The following is a 26,637-nucleotide window of genomic DNA, read 5'->3' on the forward strand; positions in this document are numbered from 1 at the left end:
TTCACAAAGTTTTCTGTGAGATAACACATACCATTCCCGTGAGAATAAGTCAACATTCTATCTTGCCCCCCACCTGCGTGTGGTTTTTTGCCTTTAAAAGCCTGTAACCAACCCTGGTTCAGGGCTCCAGTCAGCAGTCTCTTGTGAGAATTGTTGCCTGTGAGTCCCTGCGCCCCGCTTGAATAAAGAAACCTCTTGCTTTTGCATCGAGACTCGAGTTCGGCGTTTGATTTGGGGTCGTCGCTCTGCCAAAGGACCCACCGGGGGTCTTCAAGGCCTTACAAAACTAGCACATGCAAGAAAGACATTTAAAGAACAGATATGCAGGTATGTCAGAACAAAATTTAAATATTTAGGCTGTCAATCAATGAACTAAAACTGTTTTAATTATTTTCTAAACTAATAATGGTTTTATTTTGGTTAACTAAAGAATTTATTTTGTTTAAAATAAATTTAGCCAAAACCGGTTTGGCTCAGTGGATAGAGCGTCGGCCTGCGGACGGAAGGGTCCCAGGTTCGATTCCGGTCAAGGGCATGTACCTTGGTTGCGGGCACATCCCCAGTGGGGGGTGTGCAGGAGGCAGCTGATCGATGTTTCTCTCTCATCGATGTTTCTAGCTCTCTATCCCTCTCCCTTCCTCTCTGTAAAAAATCAATAAAAATATGTTTAAAAAAAATAAAATAAAATAAATTTAAAAGTTTTAAGTAAATGAAATCTTTGGATTTATGATAGAGGGGGACAAAGTACCGATTAGCATTTTTAGTAACTATCAAGCTCCAATAAATATTACAAATTACTTAAAGCCCAAGAACAAAAATGAAAAAAAAAAATCCCACCTACAGGTGTTATTTTTTCATAGCCACCTAAATCAATTCCTTTATAGAATCTACTACAAATCTAATAGCCTTCTTTTGTAGGAAGCATGATGAGATTTAAAATAATGCAAAACAAAATGTGATCTAAACGGGAAACAAATTTATAAATGTAGTGACCTGAACTGAGAACACAGCAAATGACATATAATTTAGAGATTCTTGATATATTGAAAATTACTTATTTTATAATTATGCAAATCAGGATTTGAATAATGGTTGACTATATGAGCTTATGCCAATAAAATGTTAACTGGATGCTAAAATTTTAAACTCTCTGCTTCCAAATTTCAGGGCCAAGGTTTCAGAGAAATGCAGCAAAGTTTATGGGACTAGAACTGTTTTAAAGAAAACACGTAAGAGTGACATAGAAAACAGGGGAGGCAGACTGAAACCACAAAAGAGTGCGTGCAAGCCAGGCACAGTGAGGAGCACGTTGCATACATTAAAGCTCAATCAACTCAAAGGCCTCAAGGTGTTCCATCAACTCCCACTGACTTAGCTGAACTTTGGACCTCGGGTACGCAGAAATTCTAGGAGTGATATAAGGTTTTTGTTGGAGAGTGGGATTTTTTGCCTATTCCAGAGAGACCAGGGTCTATGCCCCAGATAGAGTTGTCAGTGCTGACACCAGGCCAGGCCTTGAGATATGGTCTCATGGCCCCTTCCCAGCACGTAGGCCTTCTGTCATAGATCACTGTCAGCTTTCTGAAGAACAGGATGACCCTGTAAATAACATGGTCGTCAATGGCATGATCCTGACGTTTCTTAGGAAAAACTGTTTTGTCTTGGGTTACTTGTTCTGCAAAAGCAGGATGTGGTTAATGTGCTTAAAAGTGGTCCCGCACAAAGGGTCGGGGCTGCTCTCTGACTTCCCTGCGTGGAGAGAGAGCAGTCGCCAGCCGGCTATTAAAGGCTCCCTAAATTTTAATTTGGTCTGGACTCCAGTGGTCATTCACTTGCGTTCGCCCCACAACAGTTTTCTTTCCTGAAAACCGGATCCAGGGTTCCAGGCGCTGGCTGCTGTGGCTCAGTTGGCTGGAGCATCATTCCATACATCAAAATGTGTTTGATTCCTAGTCAGGCCACATACCTAGGTTGTGGCTTCAATCCCCAGTCAGGGTGCATGTGGGAGGCAACCAATCAATGTTTCTCTCTTACACAGATGATTCTCTCTCTCTCTCTCTCTCTCTCTCCCCCCCCCATCTCTCTTTCTCTCCCCCCCCCTTTCTGAAATCAATAAGCATATCCTCAGGTTAGGATTAAAAGAAAATTGGTTCTATTATAACTTAGAAAGTAATTTTCAATTTTTTTTGTTTTTTTAATACCTAGTATTTTTTAAATTTTTTTTATTGTTTAAAGTATTACAGGTATGCCAAAACCGGTTTGGCTCAGTGGATAGAGCATCGGCCTGCGGACTGAGGGGTCCCGGGTTCGATTCCGGTCAAGGGCATGTACCTGGGTTGCGGGCACATCCCCAGTGGGGGGTGTGCAGGAGGCAGCTGATCGATGTTTCTCTCTCATCGATGTTTCTAGCTCTCTATCCCTCTCCCTTCCTCTCTGTAAAATATCAATAAAATATGTTTTTTAAAAAAAAAGTATTACAGGTGCTAGCGAGTAGTACATATATCTCCTTTCCACCCCCCCCCCCCCCACTGACCTTCCCCCAGCCTCCCCTACCCCGTCGCATGCCCTCATCCCCCCCTCCCCATCCCCCGGTGTCTTGAGTCCATTTGTTGTGCTTATATGCATGCATACAAGTCCTTTGGTTGATCTCTTTCCCCCCTCCCCAACACTCCCCTGCCTTCCTGTTGTAATTTAACAGTATGTTCAGTGCTTTACTGCCTCTGTATCTATCTTCTGGTTCATCCGGTTATAATGTTCTTTATTTTCCATAAATGAGTGAGATCGTGTGGTATTTTTCTTTCATTGCCTGGCTTATTTCACTTAACATAATGCTCTCCAGGTCCATCCATGCTGCTGCAAATGGTAAGAATTCCTTCTTTTTTATAGCAGTGTAGCATTCCATTGTGTAGAAGTACCAAAGTTTTCTAATCCACTCATCTGCTGATGGGCATTTGGCCTGTTTCCAAATCTTAGCTATGGTGAATTGTGCTGCTATGAACATAGGGGTGCATATATCCTTTCTGATTGGTGTTTCCAGTCTCTTGGGATACATTCCTTGAAGTGGGATCACTGGGTCAAAGGGAGTTCCATTTTTAGTTTTTTGAGGAAACTCCATACTGTTCTCCACAGTGGCTGCACCAGTCTGCATTCCCACCAGCAGTGCACGAGGGTGCCTTTTTCTCCCCATCCTCGCTAGCACTTTTCGTTTGTTGATTTGTTGATGATTGCCATTCTGACAGGAGTGAGATGGTACCGCATTGTAGTTTGATTTGCATCTCTTAGATAATTAGTGACTTTGAGCATGTTTTCATATGTCTCTTGGCCTTCCTTCTGTCTTCTTTCGAAAAGATTTAGGTCCGGTGTCCATTTTTTTATTGCGTCATTTATCTTCCTTATATTAAGTTGTTTAAGTTCCCTGTAGATGTTGGAGATTAAACCTTTATCAGTGATAACATTTGCAAATACATTCTCCCATACAGTGGGGTTTCTTGTTGTTGATGGTTTCTTTTGCTGTGCAAAAGCTTTTTATTTTGATGTAGTCCCATTTGTTTATTTTCTCTTTAGTTTCCATTGCCCTAGGAACGGTATCGGTGAACTAATTGCTTTGGCATATGTCTGAGATTTCTCTGCCGGTGGATTCCTCTAGTATTTTTATGGTTTCCCATCTTATGTATAAGTCCTTTATCCATTTTGAGTATATTTTTGTGTATGGTGTAAGTTGGTGGTCTAGTTTCATTTTTTTTGCATGTATCTGTCCAATTTTCCCAACACCATTTATTGAAGAGAATGTCTTGACTCCATTGTATGTTCATTCCTCCTTTGTCAAATATTAATTGAGCACATTGTGGTTTGGGTCAATGTCTGGGGTCTGTATTCTATTCCATTGATCTATATGTCTGTTCTTGTGCCAGTACCAGACCGTTTTGAGAACAGTGGCTTTGTAATACAACTTGAAATCTGGTATTGAGATCCCAACTACCTTCTTCTTTCTCAGGATTGCTGTGGCTATTCAGGGTCTTTTTTTTATTCCAGATGAATTTTTGGAGAGTTCTTTCTAGGTCTGTAAAATATGTTGTTGGTATTTTAATGGGGAGTGCATAGAATCTTAGATTGCTTTGGATAGCATCGACATTTTAATGATGTTGATACTACCAATCCATGAACATGGTATGTTCTTCCATCTGTTTATGTCTTCCTCTATCTCTTTTTCCAGTGTCCTGTAGTTTTCCACATATAGGTTTTTTACCTCCTTAGTTAAGTTTATTCCTACGTATCTTAATTTTTTTGGTGCGATGGTACATGGGATTGCTTTTTTAGTCTCTCTTTCTGTAAGTTCACTATTGGTGTATAGAAATGCCATAGATTTCTTGGCGTTAATTTTGTATCCTGCTACATTGCCGAATTCACTTATTAAGTCTAATAGTTTTCTAATGGAGTCTTTAGGGTTTTTTATGTACAATATCATGTCATCTGCGAATAGGGACAGCTTTACTTCTTTTCCAATTTGGATGCCTTTTATTTCTTCTTCTTGTCTAATCGCAATGGCTAATACTTCCAGTACTATGTCAAACAGGAGTGGTGAGAGTGGGCATCCCTGTCTTGTTCCTGTTCTTAGGGGAAATGGTTTTAGTTTTTTCCCATTGAGTATAATGATGGCTGTGGGTTTGTCATATATGGCTTCTATTATGTTGAGGTATGATCCTTCTATTCCCACGTTGCTGAGAGTTTTTTTTATCAAAAATGGGTGTTGGATTTTGTCGAATGCCTTTTCTGCATCAATTGATATGACTATGTGGTTTTTATCTCTCAATTTGTTTATGTGATGTATCACATTTATTGATTTGCAGATATTGTACCATCCTTGCATTCCTGGGATAAATCCTACTTGGTCATGGTGTATGATCTTTCTGATGAACTGCTGGATCCGATTTGCTAGAATTTTATTGAGAATTTTGGCATCTATGTTCATGAGGGATATTGGCCTGTAGTTCTCTTTCATTGTGTTATCTTTATCTGGTTTTGGTAGTAGGTGTGGGAACCCCTTTCACGTCCTGCGTGGTTCAGGTTTCCGGTTCAGGGTTTGGCTTCTGGAGAAGGCCACACACAAATGAAAGAAAACTAGAAAAATATTAATTTGGGGGAAATGGGGGCCAGGCGGAAGCCCGCCTCTAGTGGGAGGACTACCCTTTGCTTTGGCCTTGCCATCCCTTTTATTCAGGTTTGGGATACACTCATTGCTCTTAGGCAGGCAATTCCAGTAACAGGCAGATTATCTTATCAGTAAGGATTTACATGATTATTTGGTGGGGAAGTTGCTTCAGCTACCATTGTCTCAATTAGATAGGGAGTGGTTGGCTCTGACCTTTCAGAGCTTCGAGGTTGACCAGCCTTCCAAGGTTCCTTGTCCACACATTTCTAATTAGTGAGACAATGATCAATTTTTGGCAATTAGGGTGATGCTGGCTTCATAGAAAGAGCTTGGAACTGTTCCTTCTTCTTGAATTTTTTGGAATAGTCTGAGGAGGATAAGTTTTAGTTCTTCCTTGAATGTTTGGTAAAACTCCCCTGTGAAGCTGTCTGGCCCTGGGCTTTTGTTTGCTGGAAGCTTTTTGATGACTGCTTCCATTTCTTCCAAAGTTCTTGGCCTACTGAGATGTTTAGATTCTTCCTGATTGAGTTTTGGAAGGTTGTATTTTTCTAGGAATATGTTCATTTCTTTCAGGTTGTCCAGTTTGTTGGAATAGAGTTGTTCATAGTATTTTTAACAATCCTTTGTATTTCGGTGGAGTCTGTTGTTATTTCTCCTCTTTTATTTCTGATTTTGTTTATTTGGGTCCTCTCTCTTTGCTTCTTGGTGAGCCTGGCTAGAGGTTCATCAATCTTGTTTATCCTTTCAAAGAACCAGATCTTGGTTTTGTTGATCTTTTGTGTTGTTTTCTTGGTCTCTATGTCATTTATCTCTGCTCTGATCTTTATTATTTCCTTCCTTCAACTTACACGGGGCTTTTCTTGTTGCTGTCCTTCTAACTCTTTGAGTTGTAGGGTTAGGTAATTTATTACCATTGTTTCTTCTTTTTTGCAGTAGGCTAGTAGAGCTATGAACTTCCCTCTCAAGACTGCTTTTGCTGTGTCCCATAGATTTTGGATTGTTGTGTTTTCATTGTCATTTGTTGCCATGATGTATTTTATTTCTTCTTTGATCTCTCTGGTACCCCAGTCATTGTTTAATAGCATGCTGTTTAGTCTCCATGTGTTTGATTTTTTGGATTGTTTTTATTGTAGTTGATTTCCAGTTTTAGCCACTGATATCTAAGAAGATGCTTGATATGATTTCTATCTTCTTGAATTTGAAGAGACTTTGCCTCTGACACAATATATGGTCTATGTTCGAAAAAGATCCATGTGCACTTGAGAAGAATGTATATTCTGTGGCTTTGGGGTGAAATGTTCTGAAGATGTCAATTAATTCCATCTGGTCTAGTGAGTAATTTATGATTGATGCTTCTTTGTCGATTGTTTGTTTAGAGGATTTGTCCAATGGTGACAGTGGGCTATTAAAGTCTCCTACTATGATAGTATTGCTGTCAGTCTCTCCCTTGATATACTCCAGGAGTTTTTTTAGGTATTTGGGTGCTCCTGTATTGGGTGCGTATATATTTACTAGAGTTATTTCTTCTTGATGGATTGCTCCCGTTAGTATTGTGAAGTGGCCTTCCTTATCTCTTTTTATGTCCTTAACTTTGAGATCTAATTTGTCAGATATAAGTACTGCTACCCCAGCTTTTTTTTTTTTTCATTTTTATTCGCCTGAACAGTCTGCCTTCATGTCGGCAGCCATCTTCTGTTCATAATTTTCAAATTTTAATAGTTACAAATTCCTACCAAAATTCCAAATAGTTTCAGAGAATACCTTGACTCGAACTCAACCAACAATTCAATTATTTTTTTTATACAAGCAGTTTTACTGCTGTCTGAGTCAGACCCTCAGAATGTTCTGCTGTGGGATTGGAAATCAATTGATATAGCCCTAAAATCAGACTCCTAGTTGTGAAAAGTTGAACAATAGTCTTTAAACATATTATGAGTCATTAGCAAACATCTCTACACTTAAGATATGTGAACTGTATATGTGGGATTTTGCAAGGGGATGAGGAAAAGGAGAAGTTGAGAAACAAAAAATAGTCAGAATCCCTTATTTGGAGACAGTTATTCATAAAGGAAAAGTGTTAAGAAAGAACTGGACAGCCCTAACTGGTTTGGCTCAGTGGATAAAGAGTCGGCCTGTGGATTGAAGGATCTCAGGTTCAAACCTGGTCAAGGGCATGTACCTTGACTGTGTGCTCCATCTCCAGTAGGAGACATGCAGGTGGCAGCTGGTCGATGTTTCTCTCTCATCGATGTTTCTAACTCTTTCTCCCTTTCCCTTCCTCTTTGTAAAATCCATAAAATATATTTTTTAAAAAGAGAAAGAACTGGACATGTGACCTAGATTTTATAACATAATTACTTAAAAGCCTCCTCCCAGCCTTCATTTTGCACATACAAAGAAAGTGGGGAGGAAAATTTGAGCACTTTAGAGCACCATTGCCAACCTTTCAGACCTCACGGATCACCAGTGGTCTGTGGACCACCAGTTGGCGACTGCAGCTTTACAGGGCTTAGGAAAATAGAGACTATCTTGGATTATTTTCTTTCTCCAAGCAGTGTTACAATGATTATTTCTGTGGGAGAGATCATCAAGAGTGTCTCCAGTATGTCTACAAAGTTAAAAGCACAATTGGAAATAAGAAAATAGGAGCGATTCCCTTTTCAATGCCCTCTTAGAAAGCAAATATCAACCTAAGGTGACACGGCCAACTATATGTCCCGGGTATTTTTCTAACAAAAATCAGTAATGCTAATATGCGCTGTCCAAAATCACCAAGCGCGACTCACACAGGAACAGTGACAGTTTGTGCATTCAGTGACACCTCTGTACTGTGCTGTGGCTCAGCTGAGTCCTAAAAGAGCAGGTCCCATGCAACAGAAAATGAATGATTTTCGTTTTATATAGAGCTACCACTGGTGCTTTGCTCAAGATACAGATTCTTTTAATGGAAAAAACGTAAAAATTATTACTAGCATGTGAAGAATTTGTTGCTTTTGGAGAAATAGAGGTTTCCTTTAACAAAGAGTGTTACTCTATAAAACAAAAGATTATCCTCCCCAATAAAACTTGAAAAAAGAGGAATCCTCTCTATTATCTTTTTCCTCCACAACCCTAGATATCATAATGTGTTCATGTATACAAAGCAAAGGAGAGAAAAAGTAAAGATAAGGCAACACCAGAAAGAGGACTCTGTTGGAGACTCTACCTACGTTATTAGCTAGGATTCTTATTATACAGTTTATAGAGATATATAAAGATGTGTCAAAAATAGAACATACCTTGTCATGTCCTGAATCTCCCCCTCTGACAGTATCTGGTGTCACGTGTTCAATAGTGCCACAGAACGAATGTGGTCTTCCAGCCTTAAACAGACAATCAAACAAAAATTGCCGGGACTGACCAGCAGACCCTGAGGGATGGATGAACGGGTTACTCTGACACATGTTTCTGTGAAAGGGAGGCTAAGGGACTGCTTGGCTATCGGAGCCGAAACAGCCCTGTTCGTCTGCCTTCTTAGGCTTTTATTGTAACAACAGCTTGAACTAAAATTAACTATTAGAAACTATCAGCAGGGTAAGCATCCTTGAGATAACACATGTATTTGTAGTGTCTTTCAAGCAAGTAAACAACCGGGTGTTCAAACTTGTTTGGAAAAGTCAAGGCAGGGGCAGGTGCCTTCGGCCAACTCCTCTCCCATGCCTCCCTACAAAAAAGGGATTTGATCTCAAGCTGGTATGACAAGTGAGAAAAGGTAAAGTTCACACTACATGTCAGTGGTTGAGAGTTATTACTAAGATGTATGGTAAAGCAACATAGCGGCAGAATCTACTTGGCAGACCCTCTTCTCACAGGATAGACCATCACTGACACAGTAGGAGTCCCGGAGAAATAAAGACTTCCCATGCCTGAAGCCTACCACCATTCATTCACCCGTGCATCCATCATCCACTCAGGAAGCCATTCATTCACTCTCCTTCTTCTTTCCTGTATGTGTGTAGGTTTCAATTGTTGGTTTCTTTGACCATTCTTTTCTGTACAAATGCAAATAGTCCACGGAGGATACCATGAACCGTCTAATACTTTGCTTTATGATGACTTTATTTCCAGAAAGGCAAGACCAGGAGAACACTAAAAACATGGAGGGGGAAGGAGAGCCTAATGCTAAGAGCAGTAGGGAACCCAAAGAGAAAAAATATTTTCCTACCTTACCATCTTGTCTAGGTTTAGCACTGCGAATAGAATGTTTACTGATGATGAGCAAACTGTTTTTTAAAAAAGATTTTATCTTAAAGACAGCTGTTTCTCCTTTATAGAATTTTAAAATGGGCTAATTTGATATATCAGCCTAAAAATACTTTGAAAAACTGAAGCAATTTTTAAGATAACCAACTGTGTCATATGACTTATCCCAATGTCACAAACACCTGAACCGTAATGCAGATATATTAAATAGGGACAAAGAATTCCTGTTTAGTAACACACATTCCTATGGCTATGTCTGAAACTTTTAAAGGTACTTGGGAGCCATTAAAAGAGTTTTACAAAATTATTTTAGAGGAAGATCTTCCATTTACATTGTACTCTTCTTCCACAAACAAGGGTTAAGAAAAATAAGCATTCCTCGTATTTACCATATTTTTTCATTACCATTTTTTAATGTAAAAAAACTATTCTAAAATGTTATTGAAGTAGTAGAATACCCCTACTCTGTTGGCTGAAATTAATCCCAGAGAAAATGAATGTAATACATTTATTTAAACACTGTGGTATTAAAACTACTTAATTATAACATGTACTGTACATATATACATAAAAATAAAATATGGTCTACACTTCATTTATTTCTTTTCAGGTGCTATGTAAACTGAAAGATTACTATCCACCTAGAAACTAAAAATAATAATAATTCAATGATTAATAGAGGTTCAAACAAATTTTGTTAGCTGGCAGTGTTACTGGATAGCTAATATAAATTGCATACAAATGACATCTCTCTGCTTTGTCATTTCCATATCGAATGCTATTTTTGTATCAAACTACTGGAAAGATAACAGCTAAATAAAATGTATTTCATATAAATTTGTGTATAAAAGTAATTATTTTAACATTTTGATAGACATGCTTAGACACAAAAATGTGTGTATTAGACAGCATTGATCTGTTCACTGAATTATTAAGAGAAATACTATACCATTACTTTAAAAAAAACCCAAATTTCATAAAACTAAAGAATGTTTTTAGTTAATATACTTTTTTATTATGCAATGACACTTTTTGGATATTAGGCAAACATCACTATACAATATAGATGACATAGAGAAACACATAGAAATTACTAAGTTATAGTATTTAACATTTGATCTCACCTTTAAAACATCATATGCTAAAACAAGTTTAGGTACACTGAAAAAAAATAATTCTCCAAACTTCTTTATGGGTAAATAGATAATGGGTTTTGCCCAGGCCTGGTAGCTCAGTGGGTTAGAGCCTGGTCCAGATATGCCAAGGTTGCCACTTTGATCCCCAGTCAGGGTACAAGAATCAACCAATGAATGCATTAATAAATGGAACAACAAATCGATATTTCTCTCTCTCTGCCTTTCCCTCTCTCTCTGCCTTCTTCTCTTTCTCTCTTAAAAATTAAAAGAAATATGTAATGGATTTCAATTTTTTGATTTTCTAGACTTTTATTTACAAAATTAGTCCTTTTAGCAAATACACATTTTCATTTATAGGTAACTCCATTCACCAACCATTTTGATATTACGTGTATTTCCTTCTAAGTTTGAGACAATGATTACATTTTATAAACTGAATGTCATGAAAATCTGCATTTGCTTCTTCAAAACACTAGATATCCCTAAGTTTAGTGTAAAAGGGTATGAAACATATAGATTTTACTGATTACTGCCAGAAAGGCTTCCCGTGTCTTACTCTCTGACAAGGAGACCTGTGCAGCTAGTTCTTAATGTCCCGATGTAGAGGGGCCAGAGACCCTCACTAAGTGCTGGGAGATATTTCCTCCTCCTTCCAGCTCTCTTTCCATTCCCTGTAACTTTTCTGTGTGGTTTTGTTTTGTTTTGTCTTTTCAGGGGGGAGTTACGTAGTGTCTACATTAATAAATAATTAATATGTAATTATTTATTTGATAGAAATTCTAGAAGACAGAAACGTTAAAGTGTTGGGATGTTCCTGTCACTGAGGAATAATAGTAAATAAAGACAAACATTTCTTAAACTCCTCATTTTTTCAAGAAGAATGCTGCCATTTTAGCCACTTGCAATTCTGTATCTGCTTCCTCTGCCTCTGCCTCAATGGAAGTGTTACTTCTGGGTTCTGACTTTTCAAATAATTCCAGGAATTCTACCAGCAGAACAAACTGAAGAGGTATGACAGGTGACAGTATCTGGTGGGAGGCAGGAAATTTTGTAGGTCATATTTTATGAACTATGATATGAAAAGGCTAGGATAACATAGCTAAATTCTATTGTGATTACTGTTTATTGTAGCACCTAAAATAAATAAATGAAACATAGATCATGTTTTATTTTTATTTATATATGTATATATCATAATTAAATAGTTTTAATATATTTATTAGCATCAACCTATGACACCAGGAGGTCACAGTTTGATTCCAGTCAGGGCACATATAAATATCCTTTTTTTTTCCTTCCTTACTAAATCCTTTGTTGTTGTTTTTTAAGGAAAATATTTATTGATGAGAGCATTACAGATGCTCCCCCTTGGCCATGCAGGGTCCCCATTCACTCAGATCCCACCCCAGTCCAGGCCTTTACCACCCAGTTGTCTGTGTCCTTAGTTAATGCATATATGAATATAAGATTTTTCCTTAATATCGTCCCACACCCCCGTCACTCCTTTCAACTCTGAGATTTGTCAGTCTGTTCTGTTTCCATGCCTCTGATTCTATTTTGTCTGTTTATTTTGTTCATTACAAATTTAATTTAACTGATTTTTAAATTCAGTTGCTGATAGATATGTATTTATTGCCATTTTGTTGTTCATATTTTTTATCTTTTTTCTTCTTCCTCTTCTTCTTCTTAAAGAATACCCTTCAACATCTCATGTAATACTGGCTTGGTGGTGATGAACTCCTATAGCTTTTTCTTGTCTGTGAAGCTCTTTGTCTGACCTTCAATTCTAAATGATCGCTTTGCTGGGTAGAGTACTCTTGGTTGTAGTCTTGCTATTCATCTCTTTGAATATTTCTTGCCACTCCCTTCTGGCCTGCAAAATTTCTGTTGAGAAAACAGCTGACAGTCACATGAGCACTCCCTTGCTGCTTTTAAAATCCTCTGTTTTTCTTTAACCCTTGACATTTTAGTTATGATGTTGGCCTCTTTGGATTCATCTTGCTTGGGACTTACTGTGCTTCCCGAACTTGCAAGACTATTTCACCATGTGGTGGAAGTTTTCTGTCATTATTTCTTCAAGTAGGTTTTCAAGATCTTGCTCTCTCTCTTCTCCTTTAGCACCCCCATAATGGGGATGTTGGTACACTGAAAGTTGTCCCAGAGGCTCCTTACATTACCTCCATAACTTTTTATTCTTTTCCCTTTTGTTCTATTAGGTGTTTTTTGCTGCCTCATATTCCAAATCATTTATTTGATTCTCAGAATCCTCTACTCTACTGTTGAATTCCTGTAAATATTCTTTATTTCAGTTAGTATATGCTTAATTTCTGACTGGTCCTTTTTTTATGTCTTTGGCATTCTCACCAAGATCCTTGAAAGTCTAAGTCCCTTGAATCTCTCATTAATTCCCTTGAAGCATTCATTAAGTCCCCTGAAACTCTCATTAAGATCCTTGAGTGAATATTTCCGTGAAACAGAGATGGCGGCAAAAGTAAACACTTAAACTGCTGTCTCACACAATTTCAAAACTACAACTAAAAGACAAAACATCTATCACCCAGAACCATGGGAAAGCTGGCGGAGTGGAAGTTCTACAACTAGAAGGAAAGAGAAAAGAACATTAAGACGTGCACAAGCGCTGAAAAGCTGAGGTACGGGGGCGCGAGAATTGGGCTGGCGGTGGGCGACTGGGCACTTTGCTTCTTTCAGCGCGAAGGAAGACAAGCTCCTGATTACTCTAAACTCCAGTTTCTGGGGAGACGCTGGGGACCCAAACTCCTACGGGGAGAAGCTGGACTGTCTGCCATCAGGTCGGAAAGTGAGGGTAACTTTCTTGCAGAGGTGGGACCAGCAATCAATGTTTACTGTGCTGGGGCACGGGACATGTGGACGGGGAAAGTCAGAGACGCAGAGATGGCTGAATGGCAGCCATTGCTGTTTGCCACGCCCAAGCCTAGTGACCCCCTGAGACCCCATCCCGCACAATCTACAAACCCACCCAAGCTCCACGTAGCGGCTTTTGCATATTAATGGCCTGCCCTATCGCAGCTTAACCTAACAAACTGTAGCTCTGGTCAGACAGCTCCAAAACTTCCAAAACCCAAGCAAAGAGGAGAAAACTGTAGTTCTCCCTGTAGCTTCTGCTGGGTGGCATCAGACAGTAGCTGACCTGCACCCTACATAGGACACCTAGCACACATAGCCACCCTACCAACTCAGGGAAGCAGCGAAAATGTGGAGACAAAGAAACAGATCACAAATGAAAGAAATGGAGGAAAACAAACAACTGGATATAGAGTTCAAAACCACGGTTATAAGGTTTTTCAAGAATTTCCTAGAAAAGGCCGATAAATTTAATGAGACCCTGGAGGATATGAAAAAGGACCAACTAGAAATTAAACATACACTGACTAAAATAAAAAAAATATTATACAGAGACCCAAAAGCAGACTAGAGAAACACAAGAATCAAGTCAAAGATTTGAAATAAAAAGAAGAAAAAACACTCTACTGGAAAAGGAAAAAGAAAAAAGAGTGCAAAAATTTGAAAATAGTGTAAGAAGCCTCTGGGACAACTTCAAGCATACCAACATCAGAATAATGGGGGTGCCAGAAGAAGAGAGAGAGCAAGATACTGAAAACCTATTAAAATAAATAATGACCGAAAACCTCCCCTAACTGGTGAAAGGAATAGACCTACAAGTGCAGGAAGCGCACAAAACCCCAAACAAAAGGAATCCAAAGAGGACCACACCAAGACACATCATAATTAAAATGCCAAGAGCAAAAGACAAAGAGAGAATATTAAAAGCAGCAAGAGAAAAACAGTTAATTACCTACAAGGGAGCACCCATACGATTGTCAGCTGATTTCTCAACAGAAACTATGCAGGCCAGAAGGGAGTGGCAAGAAATATTCAAAGTGATGAATAGCAAGAACCTACAACCAAGATTACTCTACCCAGCAAAGTTATCATTCAGAATTGAAGGTCAGATAAAGAGCTTCACAGATAAGAGAAAACTAAAGGAGTTCATCACCACCAAACCAGTATTATATGAAATGCTAAAAGGTATTCTTTAAGAGGAAGAAGAAGAAAAAAAGTAAAGGTAAAAATTATGAACAACGAATTCATATCTATCAACAAGTGAATCTAAAAATCAAGTGAATTAAAAATCTGAGGAACAGAATAAACTGGTGAATATAATAGAATCAGGGGCATAGAACGGGAGTGGATTGATAATTCTCAATGGGTAAGGGGTGTGGGGGGTATGGGAAGAGACTGGATAAAAATCGTCCACCTATGGAAGAGGACAGTGCGGGGGAGGTAATGGCAGAGGGTGGGGTGGGAACCGGGTGGAGGGGAGCTATGGGGGGGAAAAGGAGAAAAAATTGTAATAATCTGAACAATAAAGATTTATTGAATTAAAAAAAAAAGAAAAAGTTCCTTGAGGAATCTTAGAACCATAGTTTTGAACTCTGTCTCCAGTAGTTTGCTTACTTCCATTTCTTTCATTTGTGACATGTTTCTTTGTCTCTGCATTTTGGTAGCTTCCCTGTGTTTATTTCTACGTATTAGGTAGAGCTACTATGTCTCCTGCAATTGGTAGAGAGAACTTGTGTATTAGGTGTCCTGTAGGGCCTAGTGGCTCCACCTCCCCAGTCACCTAACAGGGCACTCTAGGCATGCTCCTGTGTGGGCTGTGTGCACAGTCTTGTTGTAGTTGAGCCTTGACTGCTGTTGGCATCACTGGGAGGAATTGATTTCCAGGCTGATGGGTTGTGTGGACCAGCTGCATCCAAAATGGAAGCGCTTCTGTGCTGGAGACACCCCTATGGAACAGGACTTGTTTCAATGGGGCTTTGGTGCTCACTGAGTCAGCTCCTTGAGTGTGCTGCTTGTGGATGTGCAGAGTTGTAATCTGTTATGATCTGAAGCTGTCCACCAGATTCATTGGCTTTGGGGCCTCCAGGAGGTGCAAAGTCAGCCACTGCCTGGGACCACCTGGCAGGAGCTAGAGAGATCTGCAGATGGCTGCTACTTGTTTTGAGCTGGGAAGTGCCAAGGCAAGACCCAGCTGTGAAGCAAAACGTGCTGGTGCTAGTGTAGAGTCTTGGGCCTTTTATTGATAGGTTTGATGCCAGATGCTGCTTGTTTGAGAACAAAGTCTGAAGCCTGAGCCAGGATAGGCCACTCATATGGAAAATTGGCTACAAACTGCTTGGGTAGGGATGCAAATTGGATGGGGTGGGGTCTCAGGGAATCACCAGGGTGGAGAAAACAGTGAGGGCCACGCTGATGAAACTCAGCTATGGCTGCCAGTCAGCTTTGTGACTGGGGAGATCCCAGCATAGAAACAATGAACCTTGTGAGCAAACACTTGACAATCGTGCCAGCAAGTTACTCTCAGGGATCCTTCCTTTCAACAAAATTAGATGTTTATGTTGAAAGAGTCAGTACTTTAAAAATTAATCCATAAGTCTGGCCAGTGTTGCTCAGTGGTTGAACAATGAACTATGAACCAGGAGGGCACAGTTCAATTCCAGTCAGGGCACATGCCTAGGGTTTCTGGCTCAATTCCCAATAGGGGGCATGCAGGAGGCAACCCATCAGTTATTCTTCCTCATCATTGATGTTTCTATCTGCTGGAAACCAATCATTGTCTCACTAATAGAAAGAGACTGGTCAACCTTGAAGCTCTGAAAGGTCAGAGTCAACCACTCCCTATCTAATTGAGACAATGGTAACTGAGGCAACTTCCCCATCTTGTAATCATGTAAATCCTTACTGATATGATAATCCGGTTATTACCTGCTTAAGGGCTATGGGTGTTTCCCAAAGCTGCTTAAGGGTAATGGTTGTATCCCATAGCCTCAATAAAATGGATAGCTAGGCCAGAGCCTAGGGTAGTCTTCCCACTAGAGGTTGACTCCCGCCTGGCCCCCCATTTTCCCAAATTAACTCTTTTCTAGTCTCTCTCTCTTCATTTTAGTTTGCGGCCTCCTCCAGAAACCGGACCCTGAGTGGGCCCTGAACCACGCGGGTCGTGTTAAGGGATCCCACGCTATCTCTCTCCCTTTCCCTTTCTCTCTGAAGTCAACAAAAATATATTAAAACTAGTGGTCGAGTGCACAAAATTTGTGCATATTAAAAGGAGATTAATTAGAGGAAATATTTTAATATTGCTATTTGCCCTTTCGTTATAATAGAAGTGTCAGAGATGAAAGAAAATTAGTAAAATGTTTATAAAAATCTTCCTCCAGTCAGAGTCTTGGGTGCACCACAGGACCCAGAGTCAAGTTCCCGCCCACCCACGTGTGCCTCAAAATCACACGAGGCCCAGCCAGTCCCCCCACACTGGGCTGGATCTAGACCCATCCGGTTCCACCCTTGTCAATCCCCCTGGGGGTGGGCGCAGCTTCAGGTCCCCTAGCCCGATGCTGGGGTGGGGGGCATGGCCTGAGGTCTCCCAGCCCAGGCCAGGGTGAAGGTTACGCCTTGAGGTCCCCTGTCAAACCCCATGTCAAACCCTGCCAGGCAGGGGGCATGGCCTGAGGTCCCCTATAAAGCCCTGCCGGGTGGGAGGTTGGAGCCTCAGGTCCTCTGGCCTGGCACCAGGGCAGAGGGAGCAGCCTGAGTTCTCACAGCCCAACACCAGGGCCGGGTGGCACACCTTGAGGTTCCCCGTGAAGCCCTGCCAGAAATGGGGCACAACCTGAGGTGCCCTGGCCTTATGCCAAGGCAGGGGGCATGGCCTGAGGTCCCCCAACCTGGTGCCAGGGTGGGGGGGGCGCGTACTGAGGTCCCCTATCAAGCCCCATGGGGGCGGGGGATGGGTGGCAAGGCCTCAGGTCCCTGCTGATTGCTCATTAAGGCTCATGGGAACTTCGCCTCAGCTGTGGGTACAGCCATCTTGTGTTATGGAAACCCCGCCTCCGCTCTGGGCACTCCTATCTTTGTGGCGGAGTGACGGCCAGTTTGCATATTACCTCTTTATTATAAAGGATTAACTCATAGATACACTTATGATAAGGTGTACACTACCTCAGGGCATAATCTTTGAAAACCAGTCTGAGTGTACAGCATTGATAGACAACAGCACGGACTGGTGAATGAAGCACAGAGCAATCTGCCACAGCACTCAAACCTCCCCTATAAGTACACCCCCTCATCTTCTACAAGGTGCTGTGCTTTGGCCAGCAGCCATCTGGTTCCCTGGAAAAACAGCACTGTTAGAAGTGTTCAAACGCATCTCTGTCTGTAACGCTGCACAACGATGCATATCTAACATCACTCACTCTGAAATGCAGGCTGAGACTGTAGGAGGATGAGGCAGAAGTAGGATGACCTGGATGGATGTCAATGGTCCAGTCAGGAAGTGAGACCTAGACCTGGAGGAACACAGCTGTGCCAGACAACTGGCAGGTGTGACCAGCCACTGAGACACTGGATGAGAAAGTTTTAAACATTGGGGAATAAAAGCCGGAAGAAAGAAACCTGGGGGGAGAGCAGGTTATTAGGGGCTAGTTAAATTGTGGGTGCAAGTGAGCTCAACAGGTTAGACTGTAATATACATGTGTCACTGCCACAGTGCAAAAACTAAATGCTAGAAGACTCCCGAGAAAGGCCCAGGTGGGTAGGATGGTACGATGACTTCACAGAGGCCAGCTCCTATAGGCTTGGAATATTCTTTAGTTAATAAATAAATTTAACCTGTAAACTCCCCATTTGAGCCCCTTCACTAAAGATAAACCTGAAGAGCCACTATATTATGTTCAAATATAACTTAAAAAGGAGAAATTAGAATTCTTTAGATATCAATAAAAACCCATGCTTAAAAGCCACTCAGGTTGGATGTTTTGAACACACCAATGAAATTATTTAATTTTATCAAATTTTAAATTTATTTGATGTCTTCAAAATAAAATATAACTTAATATAGCATTTAAATATAGCAATACCGTTCATGTCACTGAAGTTATTTAAGCACATACCTTCGTTCGATGGGATTTTAACACAAATCTGCAGAGACCTGATTTTAGTTTTAAGTGACTCAAGAGCAATTCAGTGACTGACCCCAAGGGCTTTGTGACCCACTCTCAATTCCGTGAGGACCTTCCTACCCCCACAGAACTGGAGTTTAATGGGCGCAGCATCAGGAGAGCTCATGGCTGGGGCACAGGATTCAGGGGATGCCATTAGCTGAAGCACCACAATGGCTTCCCTGGAACCAGTCTTATCTGGTGTCCTTCATGCCAGGAGTGAAGGTTAAGTGAGAAGTGGACCATTAACTTCTTGTGCTCACGTCCAGTGAATTCTTGACCTGCTGTCGGTGGTCAGGTCTATGGCTTTAACTACATCTCCCTGAAATTCTGTCCCAGCCAGAAACATCTGGTTGTGGAGGATCCCGGTCTCACACAGGAGGGGGAGGTAGTGGGAGACACTAGGAAAGTCTGGACCCTCACGGGGCAGGAGGAAGGCGCCAGGGCTCCGTCATACTGTGCAGGGACTAGCGGGACTGGCCGTGGTGAGGATGAAATAACACCCTGACTTCAGAAGGCCGGATCCCTAAGCAGCAGGTGCCCGCAGAGCCCGGCCTGCCCTCTGCCCTGCCCTGCCCTGGCCACCTTCTGGGGAAGTTAAGGGACTACCTGCAATGAGCTGTCCTCCGCAGAGGTCCCAGTGGACTCCTCACCGTGGGCTTAGCAGCTTCAGGGCCCTGCCCCCCGCTGCAGCCCTCCGCCCACGGGCCCATGCCTGCCTTGTGCTTCCTGAGGCCATGAGCACTGGAAAGCCACCATCTTCCAAATACACCCACTCTAACTTCCAGCAGGGGCGGGACTTCCTGGTGGAGAGCAGGGAGCAGGAAGCAGGGAGGGGCGGGGTGGCGTCTCCTACTGGCCAAAAGGCTGCAGCCCTGGAAAAGCACAGCAGCAGTGTGTCTCCTCTCAGAAAGCCTGGTCCACTGACGTGGCGGTGAGTGCAGAGACATGTTCTCACTTCAAGTCAGGCAGGTCTAGCTTTTCACACGTTAATTGGCACCTAGAGAATATCTACTTTATATCTTAATAATAAAGTATGACTTCCAAAATACTGTCTTGAAAATTCTGTTCTGGTAGTCAAAAGCTGAATTCCAAATGTGTTTCTTCTTTTCTACTGTAAGAGTCCCAATCACACACATTCCTCTTGCCCAGGTGAAAGAAAAGCAGCCCCTTCCTTGCCATGCAGATGCCTGCCTGTGGGTGGTGAGAGACGGTCATATACACAGAGATGAAAAGACAAAGGCACCTGAGCATCAACAATACCACTGGCATTCTGGTAATGTCTTCAAGGAAAAAGGTTATATTTCACATTCACCCTGTACTTTCTCAGGGTGTCTAGCACATAGTAGGTGGACATGTGGGGTGATCAACTTGTCCCACCGTCTGGCTCATAACGTTAACTTCCATCCTGGCAGTCCTCTGGGAGTTACATCCTTGTCGGCGTACTTCACAACCAGAGCCACACTCCTCCCTGGCACATATAGCTCCGCGGTATCCAGGCCTCTCTCTGACCTCATCTCACTCCACCTTCCCTTGCTCAGGGAGCTCCAGGCACCCTGACCTTCTCTTGATTTCTTGTGCACATCAAACAGAGGCTTCTTACAGCCAGCCTCCCCCTGTGGAGTGGGTCGATGCTCCTCTCAGCTCTTGGCCAACTCTTGGTTACATCTCAACCTTTGGGTCTCAGTTTAGGCGTGTTCTTCTCAAAGTGACTTTGCTGGTCGCATGGTGCAAGCAGCTTCATCGGCACCCTAGGATTTCCTCACAGGACCCCACGCTTTTATTTTGTGGCCTTGTCACACTCTGTTCACATGCTCTGCTCGTTTAATACCTGTTCTAACTTGTAGACCTTGAAGGTGGTGTCTGGCTCTGTTTTGTTCCCTGCTGTGCCCTACAATGTAGCATATGTCAGGCATCACTGAATATGGATCAACTGGATGCAGAGCCCATGGGCTGAATTAGTGAATGAATAAACTGATGATTTAAGAATTGTGGTGTCCACAAGAAAAAAAATTATAACTGTGTGGTAATGGATATTAACTTGATTTACTGTGGTGATCATTTTGCAATATATGCAATATCAAATCATTAAGTTGTATACCATAACACTAATATAATGTTACATGTTAATTACATTTCAATTTTTAAAAAAGGGAAAAATATGGTGTTGATAATATTATTTAACTTATTGATAGTAGGGGGTCAGAATATTTTATGTTCAATTAAAATATTTTATTATATTTTTACATTATAAAAATGATGTAGAATCAGTGCAAAAAGTCAAACCAAACAAGAAGATACACAAACACTTAATTTCCCTGTCCTCTCTATAATCCCTCTCCTTCATACTCACCAAGGTTAATAGTTTTTGTGTGTGGGTATTATTCCATATTTTTATATAAATATGTATGTGTTTCTTCTTTCATACATGTGTGTGCATGTGTACATTTATATATTTATATAGCAGTTTTCCTTCTGTAATGAAAAATGGGAACATATTTTACTCATACTCGATAACTTGCTTTTTCCACTGACTACTTTTTTCTACTTAATAACATATCATGGCCATCCCTCCAGTTCAACACACACACACACACACACACACACACACACACACACATCTCTTTATTTTTAAGAGGTACATAATATTTCATAGCATACATACCAGAGTTCTTCATCTAATTTCCTATTGATGAATATGGAACTGGTTTCCAGGGTGTTGCTATTGAAAATATCTCTACAATAAATCTTCTTATGTAATTTGTGCTTATTCACTAGATTCTCTCAAGACAGGTGGGGAAAGCATGTGTACTTTTAAATAGATTCTGCCAGACTTTTCTAGGAGGGAATTCACACCCCCGTCAGCAATGTGCGACCGAGTCCATTTTCCTCTGTCTCAACTAAGAATGGATGTCGTAGTTTCTAAAACTGTTTTCCAATCTCCGCTTCCTTGTGGATGAGGCTTACAGGGAAGTCAGCCTCCTTCTGGAGTCCTGAGGCCTGAGCAAGGAGAGAGGATTCCTTCCCTTCTGATGGGTTGCACAGGGACCTTGGCTACAACACGTGGGGAGCAGGTGATGGAGAGGAGTTGGGGGAGGAAGTAAATGGGGCTGAGGAAGTGAACATGGACATAGAGGCTGTGTGAAGGAGTCTGCCTTTGAATGGCCGTAAGGATACACAACTAGCCAGACGGAGGTCTGGGTCAAGGGCGAGTTTGTGTATGCTGACCTACTTAAAGAAAATGCGTCTTAATGACCAAATACCTCAGTGTGTCTCTAAAAAGTGAGGGCAGTTCCTCAACTAACTGTAACACCATTGTCACACCTGCCAATTTTCAATGTGTCCTTCATGTCATCTAATAGTCCGTTGAAATAGATCCAGAGACACAGAAACATGGGACAGACTGTCGAATGTCAGAGGTGGCGAGAGTGGATGGGTGGGTGGGAAGAGATCAGCCAAAGAACTTGTATGCATCTATGCATAACCTATGGACACAGACAATAGCGTGGTGGAGGCCTGGGGTGTGGGGCAGGGGCAGTCTATAAGGGGTCAATGGGAGAAAAAAGGGGATACATGTAATACTTCCAACAATAAAGATTTAAAAATAATAGCCAGCACACCGTTATATTTTGAGACCTTTATCTTGAGAGAGTAGGTTTTAAAGAGCACACCCAAGCTGGGAAAGCATTGGAAATACAGGGGAGAGGGACTGAGGAGGGGTAGAGTAGGCTGAGGAGAAAGGAGGTTGTGTTTATCACACACAGAGGTAGGCGGTGAGCTGTGACACAGCAGGCAAATGCATGCTCTTAGGGGGGCGGGTTGGAAGGGAAGGAGAGATGGGAATACAGTGCTGATGGCGCTTCTCTGTGTTGGTCCTCACATATAAAATAAAAACCCCTGTCTTTAAAGACCTTGTTGGTAAGTTGAATATATTGCATATCCCTGTTACAGGTTTCTGGTCTTCTGCACCACTCCAGGAAGAAATTTTGGGGCATTAAGTGGCATGGTTTTAAAATGAGTGAGGAAGTAGAACCTAGTAGGAGAGAGGGGAGGGAGAGAGAGAGGGACACATACACACACACACACACACACACACACACACACACAGATGTTATGAAATGCCTGAGCCCCTTGATGGGTTAAAATTCAAGTCTGCATTACTTTAGCAGTAGGTGACTAGCGTAATATGGAAGGAAAAGAAAAAGTCCATTGATGTTAATTCAATGTATTTTGATTCTCCTTCCCCCACCACCCAAAAAAAGCTGTGGAGCTGACTCAGACTCAAAGTGAAAGTAATCTCAGAGATCATGAAATTCAAATCCTAGAAGTGTTTGGGGGTCTCTAAGGTCATTGCTTGGCCCATGGAGTTTTTAGGTTTCTTGCAGAATAATGACTTTTCATAGATTTCTGAACCAATGCTGACAGCTATTTCTTTAATGTATCTGGCAGAGAGAAAAATTCAAGGTCCTCAACAGTGTCCATTACAACTGACCAATGTGGGAGAAGTTCTCCTGCTCTTTAGTAGAGTCCCAGCTGCAGTCAAGGGAAGTGCATATTCCATAGATTCTGTGTAGATAAGGGACTGCAGGAGACCCCTCTTGCTGCTGGGGTCTGGCTAATTGGGACTGGGCGAGATGGGCCAGATACACCCTGGAGCCCTCCTGCAGTCAGTCATTATCTCTCTCTCTCTCTCTCTCTCTCTTTCTCTCTCATTCTTTCTTGCTGCTTAAGTAGCTATATTTTAATAATTTGCATGCCATAAATTTGCCATGTTTAAGTGTGCAATTAAATGGTTTTACGTAATGAACAGAGTTGTGCACCCATCACCACAATCCAACTTTTTAAATTCCTCTCATCTTAAGAAGATCCCTCGTATGTGATTTGCAGTCAGTCTTATTCCTGTTCCCAGCCTCGGGCAGCCGCTCTGCAGGCTTCCGGTCTTTGTGGGTTTGCCTTTCCTGGACAGATTATAGAATCATATGAAAGGAAGTTTTTGTGGACCGCTTCGTTCACCAGCACAATGTTTGCCAGGCCCATGTGTAGCGCGTGTGATGCTGTGGTCCTCTCTGTGCCCTTGTCCGTGGTGCGCATGCACCGCGTTTGGTTTATAACTCAGCAGTTGATGGACACTTGGTCTGCTCCCACTTTTTGACATTGTGAGTTACTGCGCTATGAACACTGGAGCTAAGGTCTTTGTGGGGACATCTGTGATTTCTTTTTCCTTGGGTAGATTGTTAGGAGTGGAATGGTTGGGTCAAATGATAAATGCACTTTTAACTTTTTAAGTAATTGCCAGACTGTTTCCATTCCCACCAGCCATGCCTGAAGGGTTCAGCTTCCTTCTCCTGGACAAGATCGGGTATTGTTGGTCTGTGATTGTAGCCATGCCAGTGAGTGTGAAGGGGTTTTAATTTGCATTTCCTTAATGATTTATGATGTTGAGCATCTTCTCATGTGCTTATTAGCCATTTATTTATCTTCTTAGAGGAGATGTGTATTCATGTCTTTGGCCATTTACTTACCTCTTTATTTTGAAATAATTATAAATCACAGGAAGTTGCAAAATAGTAGAGGGGTCTTGCACTCTTTTTACTCCAGAGGTAACATCTTACATAACTTTAGTACATAATTCAGTACATGATCAAAACTAGGGAACTGACATCATATTCAGACCTTTTTCAGGTTTTATCAGTTTACAAGGATGTGTGTGTGTATGTGTCTGTGTGTGTGTGTGTGAGTGTGTGTGTGTATTCCAGGAAGTTCTGTGTGTGTAGATTTGTGCAGACACCACGGTCAAGGAACAAAACTTCTCTATTACCTTAAAGCTCTCCCTCATGCTTCTCCTTTATAGTCACATACACCACCCCCACCCCCATGCCTACACCTGATGACCACTAACCGGTGCTCCATCTCTATACTTTTGTCATTTAGAAGTCTATATATATATAAGCATAATATGCTACGTGTCCAACCATTCAACCCTCTGACCAGTTGCTATGATGCGCACTGACCACCAGGGAAGATGGTCTGACCAGTAGGTTTGTTTGCTGCTGGGGTCTGGCCGATCAGGACTGGGCGAGATGGGCTGGACACTCCCTGAAACCAACCTCCCGCGGTCCCTCCCTGGCCTCTAAAATATTTCTTCTAATTAATTTCCTATCAATGTGCATGAATTTGTGCACCGGGCTACATATGCAAATCAACTGAATGACCAAAAGACTGGTTTCTATGACGCACACTGACCACCAGGGGGAGACACTCAACAGAGGTGCTGCACCCTGGTGGTCAGTGTGCTACCACAAGGGGAGCGGCACTCAGCCAGAAGCTGGGCTCACGGCTGGCTAGCTCAGCAGCAGTGGCAGAGCTTCTCCTGCCTCCACTGCAGGTGGGCGATAAGGAGTGAGGGGTCCTGGATTGCAAGGGCCCCGGGCTGCAAGAGGGATGTCTGACTGCGAGCAGGTGGAGATCCCCTGAGGGGTCTCAGACTGGGAGAAGGCGCAGGCCTGGCTGAGGGACACCCCCCCCCCCCCCCCGCAAGTGCATGAATTCCATGCCCTGGGCCTCTTCTCTTGTGTGTGTATATATATATGTATATATATATATATATATATATATATATATATATATATGCTTAATATACTAAGTGTCTGACCATTTGACCGTTCAAACAGTCGCTATGATGCACACTGACCACCAGGAGGCAGATGATCTGATTGGTAAGTTAGCTTGCTGGTGGGGTCTGGCCAATTGGGACTGGGCGAGATGGCCAGACACACCCTGGAGCCCTCCCACAGTCCCTCTCTAGCCAGCCAATCTCCCGTGGTCCCTCCCCAGCCTCTAAAATATTTCTTCTAATTAATTTCCTTTCAGTGTGCATGAATCTGTGCACTGGGCCTCATATATATATATATATATATATATATATATATATATATGCCTAATATGCTAGTAAGTGTCTGACAGTTTGACCATTCCACTAGTTGCTATGATGCGCACTGACTACCAGGGGGCAGATGCTTCAACCAAGAACTATCCAGTTCTTGGCAGGAGCAAACAGCATCAGGCATTGGCCTTGTGAACAGCAGCCAGTTCATTTAGTTCATTTAATTAAAATGAAGTACAACTGCCTTCTAGAGCCTTCCAGGACCTAGAAAATGGTTAATTTTGGCCTGTGCTCATGGAACACTGATCTGAGATGCTGCACTTATCACTGTCTTTCTTGGCCACAAAAACCACCAAGCAGGCTGCGCTCCAGAGACAGGGCCCGAATGACTCCATCCAGCATGAGTGGCCCTGATAGCATTCCTTCTTTCCAGTCTCCAGGGTTTGTGGCCTTTGCATTTGCATTTTCCCAGTGTCAATCCCAGGGAGGCACAGGGAAAGTGCTGAAAAATGGAAGCAGGTGGATGGATGGAAGAGCTTGTTGGCACAGGCCAGAGTGTGCTGGGACTTTTTATAGGCCCGTTGACATCCACTCTCTCTCTTTTTGTTGTTGTTGTTGTTAACCTTTCACTGAGGAGATATATTTTCCATTAATTTTTAGATAAAGTAGAAGGGGTTAATTAAGGGAAGCGGGGAGGGGGAGAGAAACATCAATGTGAGAGTGACACAATGATTGGGTGCCTCATGCACATGCCCCGACCAAGACTGGTGGATCAAGCCTGCAACTGAATATATGCCCTAGACTGGAATCCAACTTGAGGCCCTTCAGTCCATGGGCTGATGCTCTAACCACTATGCTAAGCCGGATAGGACTTGCCACTCGCTTTGGTATGGCCTGTGAGTTAAGCAGTGTTTTTACATTTGTAAATGATTAAAAAAATGTTTTAAACGATCTTTTGTGAAAACTCTATGGAATTCAAAGGTCAATGTCCATATGTAAAGTGTCATGGGAGCGCAGCCTTGCCCGTTTATTGACAGATGGACTAGGACCGCCTCCTGCCCAGTGGCAGCTTCATATAACTACAAGAGAGACTGCATGGCTTACCCTTCACGTTGGCATTTCTGCCGCTCCCTGCACAGATGGAGAGAACAGCCTCCCAGGTCAGGGCGGGCCGCCAGCACAGTCACT

The sequence above is a fragment of the Plecotus auritus genome (assembly GCF_963455305.1).
Source record: "Plecotus auritus genome assembly, chromosome: 8".
Classification (NCBI taxonomy): Eukaryota; Metazoa; Chordata; class Mammalia; order Chiroptera; family Vespertilionidae; genus Plecotus; species Plecotus auritus.